The sequence below is a fragment of the Oncorhynchus mykiss genome, chromosome 3 (assembly GCF_013265735.2).
Source record: "Oncorhynchus mykiss isolate Arlee chromosome 3, USDA_OmykA_1.1, whole genome shotgun sequence".
Lineage (NCBI taxonomy): Eukaryota > Metazoa > Chordata > Actinopteri > Salmoniformes > Salmonidae > Oncorhynchus > Oncorhynchus mykiss.
This window is the reverse complement of record NC_048567.1, coordinates 70,048,100-70,057,070: the sequence shown is the minus strand read 5'-3', so window position 1 is coordinate 70,057,070 and position 8,971 is coordinate 70,048,100. Positions and strand designations below refer to the sequence as shown.

At 45.8% G+C, this 8,971-nt stretch overlaps 1 protein-coding gene across 3 annotated transcripts in view; it reads left to right on the top strand.

Moving 5' to 3' along the window:
* Positions 1–8,677: 8,677 nt before the first annotated feature.
* Positions 8,678–8,971, top strand: part of LOC110520492 (GA binding protein transcription factor subunit alpha) — a 13,354-nt gene continuing 13,060 nt past the window's right edge. For 2 of the 3 annotated variants that reach the window (XM_021597858.2, XM_021597856.2), the window contains exon 1: positions 8,688–8,826. The gene's annotated coding sequence lies outside the window, so the exon portion shown is untranslated. Of the gene's footprint in view, positions 8,827–8,971 lie in introns of all 3 variants that reach the window. The other variant, XM_021597857.2, reaches the window with a different exon arrangement.

Below are 8,971 nucleotides of genomic sequence, written 5' to 3'. Positions count from 1 at the left end.
GAACCTTCGGGCCCAGTCTGAGGTCCTGAGAGCTCATGGCTTGGGGGTGGACGCTGTTAAGAAGCCTTTGAAACTAAGACTTGGCGCTCCGGTACCGCTTGCTGTGCAAGGTGGGAGTCTTTTACAAATTTTAGGGCATTCCTCTGACACCACCTGGTACAGAGGTCCTGGATGGCAGGAAGCTTGACCCCAGTGATGTACTGGGCTGTACACACTACCCTCTGTATTTTTTTTATTTCAACTTTATTTAACCAGGTAGGCTAGTTGAGAACAACTTCTCATTTACAACTGCGACTTGGCCAAGATAAACCAAAGCAGTGCGACACAAACAACAACACAGAGTTACACATGGAATAAACAAACATAGGGGGAAGAAGTCTATATACAGTGTGTGCAAATGAGGTAAGATACGGGAGGCAATAAATAGGCCATAGTGGTGAAACAATTACAATTTAGCAATTAAACACTGGAGTGATAGATGTGCAAAGATGAATGTGCAAATAGAGATACTGGGGTGCAAAGGAGCAAAAATAATAATAACAGTATGTGGATGAGGTAGTTGGATGGGTTATTTACAGATGGGTTATGTACAGGTGCAGTGATCTGTGAGCTGCTCTGACAGCTGGTGCTTAAAGTTAGTGAGGGAGATATGAGTCTCCAGCTTCAGTGATTTTTGCAGTTCGTTACAGTCATTGGCAGCAGAGAATTGTAAGGAAAGGCAGCCAAAAAGGAATTGGCTTTGGGGATGACCAGTGAAATATACCTTCTGCAGCGTGTGCTACGGGTGGGCGCTGCTATGGTGACCAGTGAGATGAGATACGGTGGGGATTTACCTAGCTATGACTTATAGATATCGTGGAACCAGTGGGTTTGGTGACGAATATGAAGCGTGGGCCAGCCAACGAGAGCATACAGTTTGCAGTGGTGGGTAGTATATGGGGCTTTGGTAACAAAACGGATGGCACTGTGATAGACTGCATCCAATTTGCTGAGTAGATTGTTGGAGGCTATTTTGTGAATTACATCGCCGAAGTCAAGGATCGGTAGGATCGTCAGTTTTACGAGGGTATGTTTGGCAGCCTGAGTGAAGGATGCTTTGTTGCGAAATAGGAAGCCGATTATAGATTTAATTTTGGATTGGAGATGCTTAATGTGATTCTGGAAGGAGAGTTTACAGTCTAACCAGACACCTAGGTAGTTGTAGATGTCCACATATTCTAAGTCAGAACCGTCCAGAGTAGTGATGCTGGATGGGCGGGCAGGTGCTGGTAGCGATCGGTTGAAGAGCAAGCATTTAGTTTTACTAGCATTTAAGAGCAATTGGAGGCCACGGAAGGAAAGTTGTATGGCATTGAAGCTCGTCTGGAGGTTAGTTAACACAGTGTCCAAAGAAGGGCCAGAAGTATACAGAATGGTATCGTCTACGTAGAGGTGGATCAGAGAATCACCAGCAGCAAGAGCAACATCATTGATGTATACAGAGAAAAGAGTCGGCCTGAGAATTGAACCCAGAGGTCCGGACAACAGGCCCTCTGATTTGACACACTGAACTCTGTCTGAGAAGTAGTTGGTGAACCAGGCGAGGCAGTCATTTGAGAAACCAAGGCTACTGAGTCTGCCGATAAGAATATGGTGATTGACAGAGTCGAAAGCCTTGGCCAGGTCGATGAAGACGGCTGCACAGTAGTGTCTTTTATCGATGGCGGTTATGATATCGTTTAGTACCTTGAGCGTGGCTGAGGTGCACCCGTGACCGGCTCGGAAACCGGATTGCACAGCGGAGAAGGTACGGTGGGATTCGAGATGGTCAGTGATCTGTTTGTTCACTTGGCTTTCGAAGACCTTAGATAGGCAGGGCAGGATGGATATAGGTCTGTAACAGTTTGGGTACAGGGTGTCTCCCCCTTTGAAGAGGGGGATGACCGCGGCATCTTTCCAATCCTTGGGGATCTCAGATGATACGAAGGACAGGTTGAACAGGCTGGTAATAGGGGTTGCGACAATGGCGGCGGACAGTTTCAGAAATAGAGGGTCCAGATTTTCAAGCCCAGCTGATTTGCATGGGTCCAGGTTTTGCAGCTCTTTCAGAACATCTGCTATCTGGATTTGGGTAAAGGAGAAGCTGGGGAGGCTTGAGCGAGTAGCCGTGGGGGGAGGGGAGGGGGGGGGGGGCTGAGCTGTTGGCTGAGGTTGGAGTAGCCAGGGGAAGGCATGGCCAGCCTTGAGAAATGCTTGTTGAAGTTTTCGATTATCATGGATTTATCGGTGGTGACCATGTTACCTAGCCTCAGTGCAGTGGGCAGCTGGGAGGAGGTGCTCTTGTTCTCCATGGACTTTACAGTGTCCCATAACTTTTTGGAGTTAGAGCTACAGCTGAAAAAGCTGGCCTTTGCTTTCCTGACTGACTGCGTGTATTGGTTCCTGACTTCCCTGAACAGTTGCATATCGCGGGGACTATTCAATGCTATTGCAGTCCGCCACAGGATGTTTTTGTGCTGGTCGAGGGCAGTCAGGTCTGGAGTGAACCAAGGGCTATATCTGTTCTTAGTTCTGCATTTTTTGAACGGAGCATGCTTATCTTAGATGGTGAGGAAGTTACTTTTAAAGAATGACCAGGCATGCTCAACTGACGGGATGAGGTCAATATCCTTCCAGGATACCCGGGCCAGGTCGATTAGAAAGGCCTGCTCGCAGAAGTGTTTTAGGGAGCGTTTGACAGTGATGAGGGGTGGTCGTTTGACCGCAGACCCATAGCGGATACAGGCAATGAGGCAGTGATCGCTGAGATCCTAATTGAAGACAGCAGAGGTGTATTTGGAGGGCAAGTTGGTCAGGATAATGTCTATTAGGGTGCCCATGTTTACGGATTTAGGGTTGTACCTGGTGGGTTCCTTGATGATTTGTGTGAGATTGAGGGCATCTAGCTTAGATTGTAGGACTGCCGGGGTGTTAAGCATATCCCAGTTTAGGTCACCTATCAGAACAAACTCTGAAGCTAGATGGGGGGCGATCAATTCACAGATGGTGTTCAGGGCACAGCTGGGAGCTGAGGGGGGTCGGTAGCAGGTGGAAACAGTGAGAGAATTATTTCTGGAGAGATTAATTTTTAAAATTAGAAGTTCGAACTGTTTGGGCATAGACCTGGAAAGTATGACAGAACTTTGCAGGCTATATCTGCAGTAGATTGCAACTACTCCCCCTTTTGCAGTTCTATCTTGACGGAAAATGTTATAGTTGGGTATGGAAATCTCATAATTTTTGGTGGCCTTCCTAAGTCAGGATTCAGACACGGCAAGGACATCAGGGTTGGCAGAGTGTGCTAAAGCAGTGAGTAAAACAAACTTAGGGAGGAGGCTTCTGATGTTGACATGCATGAAACCAAGGCTTTTTCGATCACAGAAGTCAACCAATGAGGGTGCCTGGGGACATGCAGGGCCTGGATTTACCTCCACATCACCCGAGGAACAGAGGAGGAGTAGGATGGGGGTGCGGCAAAAGGCTATCAAAACTGGTCGCCTAGAGCGTTGGGGACAAGGAATAAAAGGAGCAGATTTATGGGCGTGGTAGAATATATTCAGGGCATAATGTGCAGACAGGGGTATGGTGGGGTGCGGGTACAGTGGAGGTAAGCCCAGGCACTGGGTGATGATAAGAGAGGTTGTATCTCTGGACATGCTGGTTATAATGGGTGAGGTCACCACATGTGTGGGAGGTGGGACAAAGGAGGTATCAGAGGTATGAGGAGTGGAACTAGGGGCTCCATTTTAAACTAAAACAATGATAACTAACCTGAACAACAGTATACAAGGCATATTGATATTTGAGAGAGACATACAACAAGGCATAAAGTAATCGCAGGTGTTGATTGGGAGAGCTAGCTAAAACAACAGGTGAGACAACAACAGCTAGTCAGCTAACACAACAACAGCAGGTAAAATGGCGATGACTAGGCAGAGAGGGTCAGATTAACTACACACAGAGTCTGAGTACCGTGATTAATGGACAGTCCAGCAGGCATCAGCTATGTTGCCAAGTGATCATAGTGTCCAGGGGGCAGCAGTAGATGGAACAGGGAAACCGCCACTAGGCGACACAGCGTTTAAAGTTAGTAGCCCGGGGGTGGTAGGGGGGTCTGCTCAGACGGAGGCCGGTTGAAGGCACAGCGGATGGAGTATTCGTCGGCAGACCAGTCGTGGTGGTGCGGCGGGGCACCGTGTCGACAGAGAATCCAAGCTAGATGGCGTAAGAGGTATTGTAGAATTGTGTTTGCTAGCCGGGAGATGTGCCTGGCTCATGGCTAACTGGTGCTAGCTTCGTGGCAGTGGCGTTAGCCACTATAGCCAATCGGTAGCAGTGGTGATCCGGTGACAAGGTCCAGAGTTTACAGAAAAGATCCGGTGGAGTATTGGGCTCCACCTTGGCTTTCAAAGACCTTAGAAAGGCAGGGTAGGATATATATAGGTCTGTAGCGGTTTGGGTCTAGAGTGTCTCCCCCTTTGAAGAGGGGGATGACCGCGGCAGCTTTCCCACATTTGGGGATGTCAGACAATACGAAAGAGAGGTTGAACAGGCTAGTAACAGTGGTTGCAACAATGTAGTGCCTTGAGGTTGGAGGCTGAGCAGTTGCCATAACTGGCAATGGTGCAGCTGTAGAACTTTTTGAAGATCTGAGGACCCATGCCAAAACTTTTCAGTCTCCTGAGGGGAATAGGCTTTGTTGTTGTGCCCTCTTCACGACTGTCTTGGTGTGTTTGGACCATGATAGTTTATTAGTGATGTGGACACCAAGGAACTTGAAGCTCTCAACCTGCTCCACTACAGCCCCATTGATGAGAATGGGGGTGTGCTCGGTCCTCCTTTTCCTGTAGTCCACAATCATCTCCTTTGTCTTGATCACATTGAAAGATTGTTGTCCAAGCACCACACGGCCAGGTCTCTGACCTCCTTCCTATAGGCTGTCTCATCATTGTCGGTGTTGTGCCACCGGAAAACTTAATGATGATGTTGGCGTCGTGCCTGGTCATGCAGTCATGAGTGAACAGGTAGTACAGGAGGGGACTGAGCATGAACCCCCTGAGGGGCCTCTGTGTTGAGGATCAGCATGGCGGATGTGTTTTTACCTAACCGTACCCCTGGGGGTGGCCAGGGGTACGGTTAGGAAGTTCAGGATAGAGTTGCAGAGGGAGGTGTTTAGTCCCAGGGTCATTAGCTTATTGATGACCTTTGAGGGCACTATGGTGTTGAATGCTGAGCTGTAGTCAATGAATAGCATTCTCATATAGGTGTTCATTTTGTCCAGGTGGGAATGGGCAGTTTGGAGTGCAATAGAGATTTCACCATCTGTGGATCTGTTGGGGAGGTATGAAAATTGGAGTGGGTCTAGGGTTTAAGGAATAATGGTGTTATGTGACCCATGACCAGCCTTTCAAAGCTACGGGTCGGTAGTCATTTAGGCAGGTTACCTTAGTGTTCTTGGGCACAGGAACTATGGTGGTCTGCTTGAAACATGTTGGTATTACAGACTCAGTCAGGGACAGGTTGAAAATGTCAGTGAAGACACTTGACAGTTTGTCCACGCATGCTCGGAGTACACGTCCTGGTAATCCGTCTGGCCCTGCGGCCTTGTTAATGTTGACCTGTTTAAAGGTCTTACTCACATCAGCTACGGAGAACGTGATCACACTGTCGTCTGGAACAGCTGATGGTCTCATGCATGTTTCAGTGTTGCTTGCCTCAAAACGAGCATAGAAGTAATTTAACTCGTCTGATAGGCTTGCGTCACTGGGCAGCTCGCAGCTGTGCTTCCCTTTGTAGTCTGTATTATTTTGCAAGCCCTGCCACATCCGACGAGTGTCGGAGCCGGTGTAGTATGATTCAATCTTAGACCTGTATTGACGCTTTGCCTGTTTGATGGTTCGTCTGAGGGCATAGCGCGATTTCTTATAAGCTTCCGGGTTCCGGGTCCGCTCCTTGAAAGCGGCAACTCTACCCTTTAGCGTTGGACTAGTAACCGAAAGGTTGCAAGTTCAAATCCCAGAGCTGACAAGGTACAAATCTGTTGTTCTGCCCCTGAACAGGCACAACTGCTAGGCCATCATTGAAAATAAGAATTTGTTCTTAACTGGCAAATATTATTAAAAAAGTGCAGATGTTGCCTATAATCCATGGCTTCTAGTTGGGGTATGTACTGTGGGTAAGACGTCATCGATGCAATTATTGATGACACTGACACTGATGTGCCATCGGAAGAACAGCTTTAGTTTTTGCTTGTAATCGGAAATCGGGAGGATTATGCTTAAAATTATGCTTAGATTTGCCAAAAGGTGGTCTAGAGTTTTTTCCCTCTGGTTGCAGAGGGAAAGTCCCTGGCTACTATTAAAGTCCCCAGCTACTAGGAATTATCAGCTTCTAGGAATTATGACTGCGGTCTTAGTGTCAGCTTCGGTTTGTGGTAGTAAATAGACAGCTACGAAGAATATAGATTAAAACTCTATTGGTAAATAGTGTGGTCTACAGCACCCACAGCATGATGCTGCCACCAGCATGCTTCACCGTAGGGATGGTGCCAGGTTTCCTCCAGATGTGACGCGTGGCATTCAGGCCAAAGAGTTCAATCTTGGTTTCATCAGACCAGAGAATCTTGTTTCTCATGGTCTGGGAGTCTTTAGGTGCCTTTTGGCAAACTCCAAGCGGGCTGTCATGTGCCTTTTACAGGGGAGTGGCTTCCGTCTGCCCACTCTATCATAAAGGCCTGATTGTTGGTGCTGCAGAGATGGTTGTCCTTCTGGAAAGTTCTCCCATCTCCACAGAGGAACTCTGGAGCTCTGTCAGAGTGACCATCGGGGTCTTGATCACCTCCCTGACCAAGGCCCTTCCCCCCCCCCGATTGTTCAGTTTGACCGGTCGGCCAGCTCTAGTTAGAATCTTGTTGGTTCCAAACTTCTTCCATTTTAGAATGATGGAGGCCACTGTGTTCTTGGGGACTTTCAATGCTGCAGACATTTTTTGGTACCCTTCCCCAGATCTGTGCCTCAACATAATCCTGTCTCGGAGCTCTACGGACAATTCCTTCAACCTCATGACTTGGTTTTTGCTCTGATATATACTGTCAACTTATATAGACAGGTGTGTGCCTTTCCAAGTCATGTCTAATCAATTGAATTTACCACAGGTGGACTCCCATCAAGTTGTAGAAACATCTCAAGGATGATCAATGGAAACAGGATGCACCTGAGCTCAATTTCGAGTTTCATAGCGAAGGGTCTGAATACTAACGTAAATAAGGATTTGTTTTTTTGTAACAATTTCTAAAAACCTGTTTATGCTTTGTCATTATGGGTATTGTGTGTAGATTGTTTTATTTAATCCATTTTAGAATAAGGCTGTAACGTAACAAAATGTGGAAAAAGTCAAGGGGTCAGAATACTTTCTGAAGGCATTGTATGTATTTATTATTAACAGAAACTGCAGCATAATGATACTATTAATATAATACTAGATAATACTTGCAAATTAATTACACATATTTCTGTAATAAGACAGTAGTTTGGGCCTGCTTTTCTTCAGCAGGGACAGGGAAGATGGTTAAAATTGATGGGAAGATGGATGGAGCCAAATACAGGACCATTCTGGAAGAAAACCTGATGGAGTCTGCAAAAAACCTGAGACTGGGACGGAGATTTGTCTTCCAACAAGACAATGATCCAAAACATAAAGCAAAATCTACAATGGAATGGTTCAAAAATAAACATATCCAGGTGTTAGAATGGCCAAGTCAAAGTCCAGACCTGAATCCAATCGAGAATCTGTGGAAAGAACTGAAAACTGCTGTTCACAAATGCTCTCCATCCAACCTCACTGAGCTCGAGCTGTTTTGCAAGGAGGAATGGGAAAAAATGTCAGTCTCTCGATGTGCAAAACTGATAGACATACCCCAAGCGACTTACAGCTGTAATCGCAGCAAAAGGTGGCGCTACAAAGTATTAACTTAAGGGGGCTGAATAATTTTGCACGCCCAATTTTTCAGTTTTTGATTTGTTAAAAAAGTTTGAAATATCCAATAAATGTCGTTCCACTTCATGATTGTGTCCCACTTGTTGTTGATTCTTCACAAAAAAATACAGTTTTATATGTTTATGTTTGAAGCCTGAAATGTGGCAAAAGGTCGCAAAGTTCAAGGGGGCCGAATACTTTCGCAAGGCACTGTATCTACAACAACCGTCTGGTAAAAGTAGGTTACAAGTCAAATCAAATTGATCACATGCACCGTGAAATGCTTACTTACGAGCCCTTAACCAACAATGCAGTTGAAGAAATAGTTAAGAAAATATTTACTAAATAACCTAAAGTAAAAAATTAAATAACGAGGATATATACAGGGGGTACCAGTACCGATTCAATGTGGAGGGGACGGTGCAGGTTAGTCGAGGTAATGTGTACATGTAGGTAGGGGTAAAGTGACTATGCATAGATCATAAACAGAGTAGCAGCAGTGTAAAACCAAAGAGGGGAGGGGGTCAATGTAACTAGTCCAGGTGGCTATTTGAATAATTGTTCAGCAGTCGTATGGCTTGGGAATAGAAGCTGATAATTATAGTAAATAATTATGCGTGCTATCAAACATCACATAACACACACACAAATATCATGATGATTTCTTTGATACAAGAGTTAACTCGTATATGTCTAAAAAAGCAAGCTAGTCCCCGCCCCCTGTCTTGTTGTCCAAAAACTTGCATGAAATCGATTTGAGTGGAAAGGCTAGCTTGCTATTCTACATTGACTCATATATCAAGTCCACAATCTTGGGAGTGTACATTTTAAGAGGTATGTGTACGACCATAAACTATTTTTGATGTATATATGAAACCCATTACATTGTCAATCTTAACGGAATTGTATATTCTTTCACTAGGTAATCGCTCTTCCCGCTTTTTGTATCAAACTGTTAGCTAGCTGAACGCTGCCTACA